Below are 16,517 nucleotides of genomic sequence, written 5' to 3'. Positions count from 1 at the left end.
TACTGCAGTGCAATGCCATGCCATGGTGTGCAGCAGTTTGGAGAAGCTTGGAGCACCGTTCCTTTATCTTGGACATCAGATTTATATAATCCCATGACTTCCACCCTGGAGAGAGTTTGTTTAGCAAATGTCAAGGCTGCATCTGTCTGAAGACACATCCCAACACCCAGTTTAGTAATACTGACCAAGCATCAGTCAAGACCTCCTTCTATCTGAGAATCGAGACTATCTAAATGAGATATTTCCTCTTCGGGTATGATGACCGGAAATTACTTCAAATTTGTTACCAGAAGCAAAATACATTGAAAATCTCATAGCTATTTTAGTGTCATAGATTCTCAGAAATCCTACCCATACAAGTGCTGGATGTTATCAAAACGTACATGTTTCCTGAGTCCCTGCATACATCTCTTCATCCAGACTGTGGAACAGGGACTGGGAACTCTCCACATTTCCCACAGAGACAGGTTGGATGCCATTTTCTATCCCAGTAGAGGCTGCAGCAGAATCAGCCTAACAATAGAGTAGAGTGGAGATGATAGTTGGACTCGATGATCCCAAGGGTCTTTTCCAACCTAAATGATTCTAATACCAAAGTTATTTGTTGTCTGCTCTTTTTTTTCTCCTAGGTATTGTTTTCTTAGTTTTCAGGTTATTCAAGGAGTAGCCCAAAGGGGATTAGACAATGGGCACGAGGTATGTGATCATGTTTTCTTTTGTTTCCAGCGACCGAAGAGCTCTATCTCTTTGACAGAAGTACAGTAAATTGTGTAAGGGTATTTAAATAGAAGAAGTTAAAAATGTAAAATATCAAGATCAAAAAAATACACAAAATTCTTCTTACATTCTCAATAAATATTTATTCAGGGAAAGACAAAAAGACCAAATCAGAAAACCCCTCCTCCTCCACATACTTGAAATATGTTTCTTTCACATTTCCTTGTATCAGATTATCTGTATAAAGAATTCATTAAAGTCTGTTCTGATAGATTTTTCACCCACGGTGAGCAACTGACTAAAACCCCTTAGGGGTCAACAGCATTGTAGTGATTGTCTAGTTTCAGTCAGTTGTCAAGAGGGAAGAAAAAGTCACAAAAAGACCGTTTTGATTTTCAAGGATTTGCTTGCTTCTATTGATTATGAGAAGGTATTTGTTCAATATGTCAGTTTTTTCTTTCTGGAGCGTTTCAAGAATTAATTACTTAAAAGACTTCTCAATTTATTTTATACTACCATTATCTGGTTGGAATGCAAATCTATCTATCTAACTATGTTTATTGCAGTACAAGTGAAATGAAAGCTCTCTTAGCCATTTTGAGTTTGTTTTCCAGCAATATAGTAACAGGACATTTTGCAGTCTACCAGGAGACAATCTGCTCATATTCCTGATAAATGAACAACGTGATCTTTAAGATCTCCTGGGTTACCATGGATACCAACACGTATTCTGTCTAACACTAAGTCACAAAATGTACTTACAGTGTTTCTGAATTAAAAATCAGTTTTCAGAATTGTTAAACACAATAGAGTTCATATTTTGTTGTTTCTGTTTTTTTTTTTTGTGGGTTTTTCTTTTTTTTTAAAAAGTCATAATAATACTAAAGGTAGAAAAAAAAAATTAATACTCACCAGTAGTCATTTACAACTTGACATCTTCATCAGCTGGGCTGTCTTCCTTAGTTGCTGGGTGATAATGATTTCATTTTACGCAATTTTACTCTGAACTACTAAAGGTTACTATGGAAACCTGTACTCTTTTCCCCTCTTCACATTTTTTGAGCAGGTAGTAAGTCTCACTTTGTGGGGGAAGTGGCATATCCACTAAGACATTACTTGAAAATCAGCTCCAAATTGCTTTTACTGTTCATGAGACAATGTTAAACTAAGATTTGTCAGACAGTCTGGTAGAAGAAGAGAATATTATTTTTTTGGGGGGCGGGGGAAGTTTACCAAAATCTTTTAATATCTGCCAGAACCTTATTTTTCGACTTACTGAAGTTTTATCTTTACTTCATTATCATGGTTTATTTTTGTAGTTACTACAAAGTTTTCCAAGATGGAATATACATGGTGGCAGCAGTAATCAACATAATAAAAATGGTGAAGGGGATACACCCACATTGTTGCTCTTGATTTCATATTTTGATTAGCTTACTTATTTACTTTTTCAACCCTGTATCTGACTTATCTTGGAATTGTAATACCCTTTTTATTTTCCCCTTGTCTGAATCATGCTAGCAACTAATTGTCAAACTACAAGTAATGGATAACATTAGCCAGCTCTTCTTTTATCACCTCCAGTTTACTTTTAATTTTACTATTAATTGCTAATCCAGAATTCATAATGTCTAATCAGAACCTACAAATGGGTTCCTAAATTATCTTAATCTAAACATTGGTTCACTATTTGGAATTTTGAAATCTTTAATTTCAGACCAGTCTTTACTTTTGGCCACCAAATAATCTAATTCTTCGTATATTACAATCCAGTCCTGTCCCCCAGTCTCTAAGAAAGTAAGCCAATGATCTGGGACTCTTATTTGACATTTCTTTTTAGTCATGTAGCAAATTATTATTATTATTATTATTAATAATAATCTATATTTTTTCTCCTTGTCTTTCGCTCTTCTGGGGTTTATCCTTTATTTGGGTTTATTTACTTTGATTTAAAACTTCCAATACCAAAATTAAAGAACACTCAGAAATAAAGCCAATAACAAATCTTTGACAATCATTTCTATAAGACTTTTAACTGCCAGAATTTAATTTAGTATTTTTGGAAGAGACATCAGTAAAGACTTTACTTCACTTTTTAATTTGCATTCAAAGTGGAATTGAAGGGCAGAGGATACCAGAGCCTCCTTTGCCAAGAGCAGATGTCACATTATTCATGTCCCAAAGTTGCTCAGGCAATATCCAACCGTAAATCATTTTGTTCTGCTACATCAAAGACTTATCTTTCTTCACTACCATCAACCAACACTACATTCAAGTACATGTATCTTATATGTTCCACTTATTCTGCCTAGTAAGCCTGGACAAATGTATATTTTTTGTTAATATTTATATCATAGGATTTTTGCATGGAAACTGAGATTCAGGGAACCTTTTCTAAGACATGAAAATGTTAGACACATTTAGCTCCACTTTTTTTTTCACTTTTGTTGAAATTACAATGACAAAATCAGTATAAAATTTTATATTCCAGATTTAAGTGAAGGTTTTTTGGTTTTTTTGTTTGTTTTTCTTTTTAGGCTGCCAGAGAACAGTAACCTGATATGTAGGCATGTAAAAATCTTCTTTCTCTATCATTTTTTTCCTTACTTTTATCATTAGGGCTTTTTTTTTTTTTTTATTTTTCATTGGTGTCCTTTTTAAAAGGTATCTAAATATCATCATTTAAACCTTTTTAACCAAAACCAGAAGAATGGCCCTATTTTTTTTTTTTTTTCATATCCCAAATCAATTTTGATATGGCATTTGCTCTCAGAAGTGCACAAAAGTAAGTACATGGTAGTTCAGGTTCTCCAAACTGATAAACACAACCACATCACATCAACACAATTGACGTTACTTTTAAATAAACAGTCTTGTATGAGCTCTCCACTACATCACATTTTTAGACCTTTGGTTATTAGTTATAAACCATAATAAACAACTTCCTTATTTAAAGGAAATGAGTAATTTCAGTCTCTATATTAAAGGACCATACGTTTCTAGATATAGATTAGGCTTAAGGAAGCAAGAAAGACTAAATGGCATTTTTGACATGTTCAAAGGTTTTCAGCTGTTCTTTTAGAACAGACAACAGCAAATTCATTTATGAATTTAAGAAGTATCATTACATGAAGAATAACATGTTAGAATTACATACTAGTTACTATAATAATACTAACACTGAAAGCAATAAATAACTGGTGAACTTAGCAGTGACAGTGTTAGGTCTATGGTTGGATTCAATGATCTAAAGGTCTTTTCCAACCTAAAAGATTCTATGATTCTAGGACTCTATGAAATTATAAATTTATTTTACTATATATTATTTATTATCAAGCATTTTTCCCCGTTAGAAAAATAAACTATGTAAAATTCATGAGCTTTTTTTTTCCCCGCTTGTACGTTTCCATAGTCATATGCAAAACAATTTGCTTAAAAAATAACTCTAACCTGAAAAAAAAAAGACTTTGAACCATTAAAAGTTTGTATTTTGGTTTAAAACTGTTAGTTACTTGCACTTACTACTTATCTCACTCCAAAACAATCAATTTCCACATATTGGAATGCTGCCTGAATGTGCATAATATAGTTTATGTTAATCCATACAGAATTAAAGGTGAGGAAGAAGATGGAACTGTGGGAAGTGCACACAGATGAGAAAAATCATAATAAGATCAGACCTTTGTTAAACTGAGGATTTATGTGCCAAATTCCTAGATGGTAGCCTTGTCCTAGGGTGTTTCTAAACATCTTTCTATGTGTTTGTTTAATGATTAATGCCAGTGAATTAATATAGACAATACTACCTGTATTCAATAGATATCTAGGCAATACTAGTAGGTATAGTAACAGCTGGACAATACTACCTACAATATCTACCTGTAAGCCTGAAGGTTGGTAGTAACTTTGATCATCAGGACATGAGTTTATCATGCAATTGTTTTCCACATTTTCCATATCAGGCTTTCAGTTAGGTCATTCACCTGTTCTGGTCCATGTTAACTAGGAGAAGTCTATCACCAGTAAGCGTTGGGCAATGGTGGCAGAAGCGCCACAGCTTCTTCTGCTATCAGCACTGGGTTACAAGGAATGAAGAACTATAGAGAAGGAAGAAAAGTTAACAAATGCTATGGGTCTAGCATATTGGTTAGCATCTAATATAGTAACCCATAATTGGGAATGGCAGACCTAGAAGTCCTAGGCTGGCTTTGTATGTTAAATTATAGTGCAACTACAAGTAATAAGGGAACAGGATTAAGATCATATCTATTATAGCCTAAGTGTGGATCGGCACCCAATAACAAATGCTTCTTTTTTCAAGTCATGGTAATAAGTATCCAAACTATATGTGAACATCTTTGTTTTCAGTCATCCTTAATTTAAAGTAGCTGGAATGAATATCTGAAGATTCAAAAAAACTTCTCCTTTTGGCCCTGTGGGCAGGGGGATGGTGTGGGAAGGGGGAGGAGGAGGAGATTCAGGAGTTCCACTGCAAGCAGTAAGCACTCATATTAAGGTGTTTGTTTGGTTGGTTGTTTTTGTTTTTTTTTTCCCATATTATCTTTCTGCATTTGAATTGTACTATCCTGTTGTCTGCTGATAATTATAAAAGGAAAAGTGTAGGTCTACCCAAATAAGCCCGTGTGATCTTCAGGTACGATTTTTTCTACAAACATCCCATTATGTAGATCAGATACAGTTATTTTTATTACTTTTGACAAGTCTTCTATTTTTCATCATTAGTACACATTTTGCTATAAAGATATTGATCCTAAAAACACTTTTACTTTTAGGCTCCCTTCACTTGTTATTTAACTTCACATTGTGTTTGAGGTCGCTAGTTCTAATATTAGATAAAACAATGGCTGTGCTAATTCACTGACATTATCATCAAACAAAATTTACTTTGAAAGCAATTGCTTTTCCTAGCTAGTTAATCTTTAGTTGGATGTAAAGACTGTAGCTGTGGATGTAAAGTCTTAATGTCTACTTTAAACAGTCTGTAGCAGACTTTACAGATGTCCTTACAGTGACGGCTGAGATGATAGAAATGATAAGATAGATGACATTATGGATGGCTATTTGTAAAGTATGTTGGTCTTTAACGAGAATTTGATTAAGGAACACAGAGAACTGGTGCTGCAAGTTCTTTCTGAACTGTTTACCTCCTGTGGCAATGTTTCAGTAAAGAAGGCAAGCTGATAGAAGATCTCCTGTGGCAATCAATACAGGAAGAGAACAGCTCAAGACAAATTTGAAAGCATTGACAGAGTGTTGAAGGAATTAGAAATCACAGAAACAGATGGAGGAGGGTGAACGCAAAACAAAATGAAAAACCTTTTAAGTCTAATTACAAAAAAAATTAAAGATCAGTATGATTATAGGCAAATTTTACTCAGCTACTTTAGTTCAACATCAGTTGACGCATTATACGTGACATTTATTCAACCCTCTGCAGTCTTTTCAACAACGAAATTCATGTGGATTCTGGTACAGGTATTGATATTTTTTCTGTTTCAGTATTGCAGATATGGTCATTAAATTACTCCTGTGAGATGGTGAAATGCTGCTTCATAAATATTTGCAAGTGGAGGCTTCCTCAGAGGCTAGAAGCTGGAATACAAGCTACCCAAGCTGTGTGGGTACCTGCTTAGTTTGTCATACATGCGGGTAGACCTTTGCCTTAACAACTTTATACCAATCCATGCTATAATCTCAGCTGTTGTGTAGACTTAGACTTCAAAGCAATGCTTTAGGCATATCCAGTGGGTGCTCACCTCTTAACTTTCTTCCCAGTTAACATTTTGCAAAAGCAATAACTAAGCTCTGAGTGACTTGTTTCAAAGTCAAGTAGATTATGTGGCACTCAGCCACAGAACCCAACTTACATATTTGAGCAGCTAGATTATACATCACTTCTCTCTAACCTTTCTAATATAAACACCAAAACCCCCAAATTATCTCAGACTGATAAACCGTCCAAAAGTACAGAATCTGTAATACCCTTGATAGGAAGTTATTCTGCAGTCTTAAAATATTAATTCAGCTAAGCTATCCTACATAAGCTAGATAAGAAAATAAAAAGAATATTGTCATTGTGAAGGGTAATTTTATGCACAAAAGCTTAAACTTTATCACAATCCTTTTCTAATCATTTTGAAAAAAATGTGCCAAAGCTGGTCTTCCCAGGCAAGGAATAACATAATTACAAAAATTGCATAAATTTTTATGAAAATGGGTTTCTGACAATGCTAACTTGACTCCTTTTCTTCTTTTTTCTTCTTTTCTTTTCTTTTCTTTTCTTTTCTTTTCTTTTCTTTTCTTTTCTTTTCTTTTCTTTTCTTTTCTTTTCTTTTCTTTTCTTTTCTTTTCTTTTCTTTTCTTTTCTTTTCTTTTCCTTTCTTTTCTTTTCCTTTTCTTTTCTTTTCTTTTCTTTTTTCTTTTCTTCCCTTCCCTTCCCTTCCCTTCCCTTCCCTTCCCTTCCCTTCTTCACTAATGCATATTCTGTTTTTTAGGACCATTTCTTAGCAATTAGTCAGAGGAAAGTTCTAAATGGTTTTGGTTTTTTGGATTGTTTGTTTTTCTAAATTACATATATAATATATATCAAGCCATCACCATAATGATCTTTTTACATTTGTCTTATATTATTTAGACACATACAAAATTAAAGTTATTTTGACTTGCTACCTCAGTGATGCTGAAGTTAAAAGAAGATGGACCAACTTCTAGGATACCTTAAAAAAGACATCTATAATTTGTAATTGTTTCTTCCAAGACTTTCTGTGCAGGAAGTATACTAGTCAACTGATACACAAGATAAAAAGTGAGGTTCAGCTATACTTTTTTTTTATCCATTACACGTTAAAAGATATTTGAATGGTTCTTGGGACAATGTTGCGTAATGTATGTAGCCCTTTTATAACCTCCAATATAACTTTTCTGGTCCTCAGAAATCTGCCTGTTTCTGTGTAAAGATCCAAAACCTTGCATTGATATGGCACAACTGTGTAATCTTGGCCTAGACCTCCAATAAAATTGCCAAGTTGTGAGAAAGAGCTGTGAAAATATCTGTAGAGGCATAAGAAACATAAAAGTACAGATGAATATGGAATTTTGGGGGAAATATGCATCAAATACAGAATAACCAGATGGATAAAAGAGGTGATTATCCTGCTGTATTCAGCAGTGGTGCAGCCTCACCTTGAGTACTGCATGCAGTTCTGGGCCACACAATTTAAGAAAGATGTTCAGGTCCTTGAAAGTGTCCAGAAGGAAACAAAACTGTGAAAGGGCTGCAAGGAATGTCCTATGAGGAGCAGCTGAGGACTCTAGGCTTGTCTAGATTGGAGAAAAGGAGGCTGAGGAGCAACCTCATTGCTCTCTACAGCTTCCTGAGGGGGGGAAGTGGAGAGGAAGGTGATGATCTCTTCCCCCTGATATCCAGTGACAGAATGCGTGCAAATGGTTCAAAGCTACACCAGGGGAGATTTAGAATGGACATTAGGAAGCATTTCTTTACCAAAAGGGCGGTCAAACACTGGAACAAGCTTCCTAGAGAGGTGTTCGATGCCCCAAGCCTGTCAGTGTTTAAGACACATCTGAATAATGTCCTTAATAACATGCTTTAACTTGGTCAGCCCTGAATTGGTCAGGCAGTTGGACTAGATGATCACTGTAGGTCCCTTTAAACTGAAATATTGTATCGCATTCTATTCTATTCTATTCTATTCTATTCTATTCTATTCTATTCTATTCTATTCTATTCTATTTCTATTCTATTCTATTCTAATTCTATTCTATTCCATTCTGCTCTGTTCTGTTCTGTTCTGTTCTAAAGTAGACACTTAAGGATCCAATAGGAAAAATTCCAGTTCTGAAAGGTCAACATTCCATTGTTAGTCAAGTCATTGGTTGGTCAGTCATCAGTTATTGTTTCTTGTGTCACCAGTGTCAACTTATTTGATCGGTAATGCTGATTTAGCAACAATGAGGATGTTTCCAGGGAGCAGCAGAGGCTAAGTCTTCTCTCCTGACTGACAACTGCCTTACCATCAATAACCCTTACAGTATTGTCTTGGAGGTGCTTGGACCATGACTGCTTACCCTAGCATCTAATGAAATTTTAGTTATTTTTCACGTATGTTGGAAAATAAATGATAAATTTATGGTTTTTAGGCTGCATATATTTTTTGAGATTCTCTGCGTACAGATATCTGAACAAAGTGACTCATACAAGGGCAGTATCACATAGGATGACAAGAAATGGTCATGAAGCTTGAAAGAGAGTGCAAGACTGGTGTTTTTTTGGTTTGGTTTAGTTTTGTGTTGGTTTTTTTTGCGGAGTCAGATTGAGTCACAATAACTAGCATAATATCTTAGTGACCAATGCTGTAATTTCATAAGATTTAGTGACTTTCAGCATTGCAGAGAGGTTCCTGACTCTCCTTATCCACTTTATCCTTACCACCATTGTTTCTTTCTGTCCTCACACTTTGCTTACCATTATCTCAGTATACCTCTTTGCAGGAGTGTAGTATGGATTTGATTTAGAATCATAGAATGGTTTGGGTTGGAAGAGACCTTTAAAGGTCATCTAGTCCAACATCCCCTGCAATGAGCAGGGACTTCTTCAACTAGATAGAGTTGCTAAGAGCCCCGTCTAAACTGACCTTGAATGTTTCCAGGGATGGCGCATCTAACACCTCTCTGTGCAACTTGAGGATGTTTCACCACGCTCATTGTAAAAAAATTTCTTATATCTAGACTAAAACTTTCCTCTTTTAGTTTAAAGCTATTATCCCTGATCCTATCACAACAGGCCCTGCTAAAAAGTTTGTCTCCATCTTTCCTGTAGGCCTGCTTAAAGTACTGAAAGGCAGCAATAGGGTCTCCCTGGAGCCTTCTCCTCTCCATGCTGAACAACCTCTACTCTCTCAGCCTGTCTTCATAGAAGAGATGGTCCACCCCTATGATCATTTTTGTGGCCCTCCTCAGGACCCATTCCAACAGCTCCATGTCCTTCTTATGCTGGGGACTCCAAAGCTGGACACAGTTCTCCGGGGGGGGTCTCACAGGAGTGGAGTAGAGGGGCAGAATCACCTCCCTTGACCTGCTGGCCATGCTTCTTTTGATGCAGCCCAGGATATGGTTGGCTTTCTGGGCTGTGAGATCACACTGTCTGCTCATGTTGAGCTTCTCATCCACCAACACTCGCAAGTCCTTCTCCTCAGGGCTGCTCTCAAGTCATTCTGCGCCCAACCTGTATTTGCGCTTGGGATTGCCATGACCCAGCTGCAGGACCTTGCACCTGGCCTGGCTGAACCTCCTGAGGTTTGCACGGACACATCTCCCCGGGCATACTCTCCTCTTGTAGGCATGGAGGGGAAACTCCAAGAAGCAGAGCAGAGCACAAGAGTGGAGCCTGGGGGGTTGCTGGGACATCCTACCCACTCCGCAGAGGGAAGAAAGCAGCCCTTCTGCCTGCTGGAGCCCGCCTCATTGTCTCTTTGGCTCCAAATGGATGATGCTAAGTCTGGAGAAGCTGAAACCAAAACCCAGGCAGTGGTGTGACATTTTATGGAGGAAGGGACAGAAGGAAGGTGGGAAAGAAAGAAAGAAGGCAGGGAGAGAGATTGAGAGAGAGAGCAGCACTGCAATGCCTCCTCCTCATGCAATGTATGTTTGCAAAGAGGAGTGCCTGAAGAAGGACGTATTGGATAGCTGAAACATGAGGTAGGGGAGCACACACGTATTTCATCTTTGCGTCTGCCACTGGCATTTGATAAAGGTTTCTGGGCACCATTCCACCTGGCTTTCTCGACTCCTCCTTCCCATCACTCCCAGTGGCATGTACTGTGACTCAAAACAAAGCGTCACTGCTCTACGCTTCAAGAGCAAGACAAGATCACGGTCAGGACCCAGACACACATCTGGACTGTCTTGTCACTCAACAGCTGAGCACGGGGCCAGTGGGACGGTAGAGGAGGTCAAAAGCATAGGGAGATAATTGAAACATTGAGCTGTGGCCTCCTGTGATGGGCAATAAAGTAGGGATTTTCTTTCCCAGATCTGGGGAAGTAGTAACAGACTGGGATCTTTCCTTGTCAAGACCTTTTCTCCGGCGCAGGTGTCTCCTCAGGTTTCCCATGAGAAAAAACAAAGCTCCTCCTAGGAGAAAGACAAGGCTTAGAGAAGCGCAAGCCTTGCATGACCTTTTTGTCTTCTTGGACAGTTAAATATCAGAGAGAGAGGTGAAACACAGAGAAGGAGAGAGGAAGAAAAGGATGGGAAGGGATTTCTCCAAATACTGAGACTGGCCAGATATGCATTTGCTACTTTATTTCCGTACAGTAACAGTAAGAAACTTTAGGAAGAAGGACATGTGAGGAAATGCTAAGAAGTGGCGCTGCTGCTTCATGGTGCGCGAGTGAAATCTGCCGTCCAGAGCAGAAGGTCACGGGTGCCTCTCTCCTCGCCTCCGCCGAGGTGGTGCTGGGGCTGCATCGTGGCCCTGGAAGCCCAGGCGTCAGAGCTCACCCAGGGAATCCAAGCAGCAAAAAGAAATTGGCCCCTCCAGGGAGAGAGTCAGAAAGCACTGGTGAAAGCATGGAAGCAAGACCAGGCGTGCCTTTGTCTCCCCTTCTATGGGAAGTTCAATGCCCATTCTCCCAAAGACAGGTGCATGCTTCCTGTGTGGGGCCATCTCTGTGCACTGAGGAAGCATTTCCTCTACTGAGAGCAGTGTTCAGAGCTTTGAAAGATGGGCAGCAGAGTCTGCTACACACCTGGGCTTCTCATTCTCCTTGCCTGCTTGGATTGCCTCAGTTGCCCATCCCGGGGAGCTCTCTTTACAGCTTTCTCCTCTTCCTCTCTGGTTGCCCATCGCTCCCCTCTTCACAGGTGGGTTTTCTCTTTCTGCTCGCTTGTGAAGAGGCTGGCAACCTTTCCATTCAATGGTATTGTTAGACAGGTAAAGCCATGATAAACTTGAAGCATAAACTCTCTCCACAGAGGCAGGAGAGAGCCCGTGGGGCAGGAGAGAGGCGCAGAGCCTTGGCACCAAGACTCACCAGAAAGTAACCACACAGGAGCCGCAGGGCCAGAGCAGGACAAGGGACTTGGTGTCCTTGCCTTCCTCCTCCTGGGCGACATCGCCAGCTGCCCCCTTCCCGCTGCTGAGCACCTGCAGCATGGCCAGGGCCAGGCAGAGCTGCGGGCGTGGGGCGCTGCCACGTCTGCAGAGAGGAGCGACAGGAGTGAGCTGGAGGTGGCCGAGCCCGGTGGCTCCCCTGGAGCCTCCGCCTGCGGCCATGGGTGCATCCAGCAGCAGGGCACCAGGGGGCCTGGGGCTGCCCCTTGGGTGTCCCTGCCCTGGGGCCAGGGCCAGGGCTTGGGAGGAAAGGCAGCTGGGCTCTGCCAGACTTGGTCTTGGTGATGGCCAGTGAGTCCCCGAAGAGGAGGAGGTCCCTGGTCCTCGTGCGCCAGCCCTGGGTCATCCGCACGCACTGCCGCTGCAGCGGCTCGGGTGCTGCTCCGGCAGGCAGGCCCTGCTGCACGGGCTCTGGGTTGTCCCTGTGGAGCAGACGGCGTCGGGCATGATGAGCAAGGAGGCTGTTGCGGGGCCCCGCTGTGCCGGCGTGTTCCCGAGCCATGGCGGGAGCTCACCTGGAGCCGTGGCAGCAGTTCACTTGTCCCATCTTCACAAGGGCAGGGGAATCCTCACGTGGGTCACAGCTGTGGGGGTCACAACAGTGCCCAGCTGGCCCACACGAGGCTGATGACAAAGGGCTCTCGGTTCCAAAAAAGCACTGTCACGAGGACGCTGGGTAAGAGCTGGACTCTCCCCAGTGGCGCTGTGTGCTGGCACAGCAATGTCCCTGCAGGTGCTGGGGTCATTGCTGGGCCAGCGCTGGGTACAATATTGTGATGCCATCAATCACAGTGGGGGGTGGTGATGGGCAAGGGGCACTGGGTGCTCTCCCTGGTATAGAATCATAGAATCATGGAATCATAGAATCATAGAACGGTTTGGGTTGGAAGGCACTTAAAGATCATCTAGTTCCAACCCCCCTGCCATGGTCAGGGACACCTCCCACTAGACCAGGCTGCTCAAAGCCCCATCCAGCCTGGCCTTGAACACTTCCAGGGAAGTGTTCACACACAGCTATTCTGGGCAACCCGTTCCACTGTCTCACCACCCTCACAGTAAAGAATTTCTTCTATGTATCTAGACTGAATTTCCCCTCTTTCTGTTTAAAACTGTTAGCCCTTGTCCTATCACTACACTCCCTGATACTTTCCTGTAGGCCCCCTTTAGGTACTGGAAGGCTGATCCGAAGTCTCCCCAGAGCCTTCTCTTCTCCAGGCTGAACAACCCCAGTTCTCTCAGCCTGTCCTCATAGGAGAGGTGCTCCAGCCCTCTGATCATCTTTGTGACTCTCAGCTGGACCCCTTTCAACAGATCCATGTCTTTACTGTGCTGAGGACTCCAGAGCTGGATGCAGTACTCCAGGTGGGGTCTCACCAGAGCAGAACAGAGGAACAAAATCACCTCCCTCAACCTGCTGGTCATGCTTCTTTTGATGCAGCCCAGGATATGGATATGGTTGGCCTTCTGGGCTGTGAGCACACTTTGCCAGCTCACGTCCAGTTTTTCATCCACCAGTACCCCCAAGTCCTTCTTGGCAGGGCTAGGGGAAGGGACAGAAGGAATTTCTGAAGGGACAGACTAAAAATAACCCTGTGTTTGTAGCGTTATCTTCAGCTCATTTTATTTTTAAATGCACTTACACAGTATAGCTAGACTGATGTAACAGATGCTACAAGAAGGGTCTGCATAGGGTCTCCTCCAGTCTCATTCCTTCATTTGATGGTGACCATCTGAACCTGTGACTAGGGATCTAAAGAGGCAGACCGTGGTTTTGGAGAGATGTTTGCCCATTTAGTGTCAAAGTGTTAACACTGGCACAGGACAGGGAGCAGGATGCAGTGGTTAAGCAGCGAGGAAAGGGAAGGTGAAAGTGACTCAGCAACCACTAGACACTGAGCAAGTTTAGTTGCCAAAAGAGAGCTAAAGCTTAAGGATCCAGGTTTACAGCATTGCTTTGCAAACACCTTGAGCAGCATAACTGAGACTGTAGAGAATGAGGACACAAAAGGAGAACAAGGCATCAGAACTGTAGGCAGAAGAAGAATTTCTTAGTTCAAACCAAAACAGCATCCCATGAGCCTTTGGCCACAGGAAACAGACTCTGAAGCCTAAAGGTAAGTGAGTTTTTATTCAGGATTCCTATTGGTTTCAGCTGGACTACACAGATATCTTTATATTTGATGGTCAAAGTAAAGTTTCAAAACTCACAGCTATTGTATATAAGGCCATTTGGGACTCAATCTAGTCAAAAGCCTCCTAATTATAGATTTATTGTGCAATTTTTCACATTTTCAATCTATAATTGAGATTCTTGAATGAAAACATGCACATAATAATGAAGTTGATTTTAAAGCAGGAAACTGAATTGACATTAAGCCAAACTACCTTTTCATTGCATTATACTTTTAAGTTCTATTTACTGTAGTTTAAATAAGAATAGCTTGCTAGTGGTTTGACATATACTACACATAAAAATCATTTGTGGGAGGGTAAGAAAAAACCAGTACATTTTGGAACTCAAATTAGGACAGTTTATAAGAACTAAAATTGTATAAAAGCACTGGCAAAGCTACAACAATTTAGGTCTATTTTCCCAGGCTTACTCTGACTGCCATTTTAATTTCTTCCTTCTATCCCATATTTTTTGAATTTTGAATTCCATTTTCAATGATCCCTCACAGTGGATGTGAGATCACAAAGATAAACAAGTTTGTATGTTTTTTGGTATTGGTGATAATGTAGGCAAGACTTGTGTACGTGTAAGTATGTGTGGAAGTAGAAACTTATAAAAATTCAGATTTTATTAATTCTGAATTATTAAGGCATACAGTAGCAGAATTTATAGATATTTAAAATTCAGCATTGACAGTTTCTAGTGGTAAGAGAGATGATTATGGAAACCATAGAACTGTAAATACAATAGAATCAAAATTTGGTCAAAAAAAGCTTTCCTTTCATAATTAACTGAGAAGTTTGGAAGCTTTCAAATGCTACTAAATGTCCTTTCTAGTTCCTTTATTTTTAAAAGATTTTGGAATGTTTTAGGGTCTTGACTTTTAAGGGAATTTAGAACCTCTGTGGACGTTTGCAAAGCAAGTTATAGAGGCTTTTTTGTGCACATTGTGTCTCAGGTGAGCCTTTATCAACCAAAAGCTTTTCTCAGAAGCTGAAAATCATATTTCCCACAGGGACATTCTCATAACAGAATGTAGTTTGTGTGCCACAGAAAAGTTCCGAGTTACCCTTTGGAGTTGCAAAGATGGTCTTTAGAAAAAGGAGTCTAAGTTCCTGCTATAGTCTAGTTTTGGAGACAATCTCTGTTTTAAAAACAAAATGAAGCAGATAATGTTTTAGAGGCCCATCATTCTGTGGCAACTTACCCAGATGGTATAATATCAAACAAGTTCTTCTGAATTTTCAATTTCACTTTTGTGACTTTTTTTTTAAAGTACTGCCAGTTTTTTTCCATGTCATGAAAAAGAATAGGTCTGAAGTCTGCCTTCGGTTTCCAGAAGGCAATTTAACAAACAATTTTTACCTCTCTGAAAAAACAGAGAACTATAAAAGGCTTTTGTTCCCAAGACCAAAAAATACACATGTGAAAGACCATCAGATATTTCTGAAGAAAAATTTCAACTTTTACTTCAAATACTTCAGCATAAATGACTGAGGCCAATGCCTCTTTATCTTTTTTCTTTATAAAGATACAGAGTCTGTCCAGACTAACACTATTGTAAGTAAGTGTAAAAAACCCAAATAATTAAAAGAAAGGGAAATTGAAAAACCTGCATTTGCTGGCTATGTGCAGATATTCTAAAAAGAGAATCATTTACAAGGAATTCATATGTAAAGTGAAATTACTCCAATTAAATTAAACAGCTACTGATAAAGTCAAGATGGTGAAATATTTACAAAGACAGCTCTTAAATCTAAGTATCTGTTTTTAAGGGAGCTTCACCTGGAAATCCAAAATCATCCATTGAAAAAACCCATAATAATTAAAACAAAAAAGAGTCATCTTCATCCCATGTTACATTCTTTCAGAATTCTTGCTAGTACTACTGTATCTTGCAAAAATATACACTTTCATTTCTTCTTACCATTCTTGGACTAAGTATATAGTGGTAAAGAAAAGTGGTAGAAAGAGTGGTAGAAAGAGTGGTATATAGCGGTAAAGAGGAAATAAGTGTCAAAGCAAAATATTTTACAAATAAATTTACAGCAGTTATAAAGTAATATTCAAAAGTTATGGTTTTTGTCACTTTTGTACATACTTTATTAACCTTACTGTAACATTTCCTCTATACAACTGCCTTAAATCTGGACAGAGTGCTTGACATAATCTATTATTCACTGAGAGTTCTTTCACTTTTCCCTAAGACATCCAGAGCATGGTTTAATATTTCATTAAAAAAAAAAAAAATCCAAAACATCATTCATCTTGCAAATCAAACCACATGAAAATAGAGAAAAAAGGAAATTCAGAATTCTTGTGAAATGTGGTAAATATCATATATGGTTCTTTGCATGTAATTCCACAAAAGTGAATCCAAACTGCAATCTTACTGTTGTACCCTATTTCTAGCTTTCTCAAATCTCCTATTCTTCCAATTGCTGAATTTTGCTTAGGGGGAGCTTTTAAAGATCT

The sequence above is a fragment of the Rissa tridactyla genome, chromosome 1 (genome assembly GCF_028500815.1).
Source record: "Rissa tridactyla isolate bRisTri1 chromosome 1, bRisTri1.patW.cur.20221130, whole genome shotgun sequence".
NCBI lineage: Eukaryota > Metazoa > Chordata > Aves > Charadriiformes > Laridae > Rissa > Rissa tridactyla.
Note: the sequence above shows the minus strand (reverse complement) of the source record.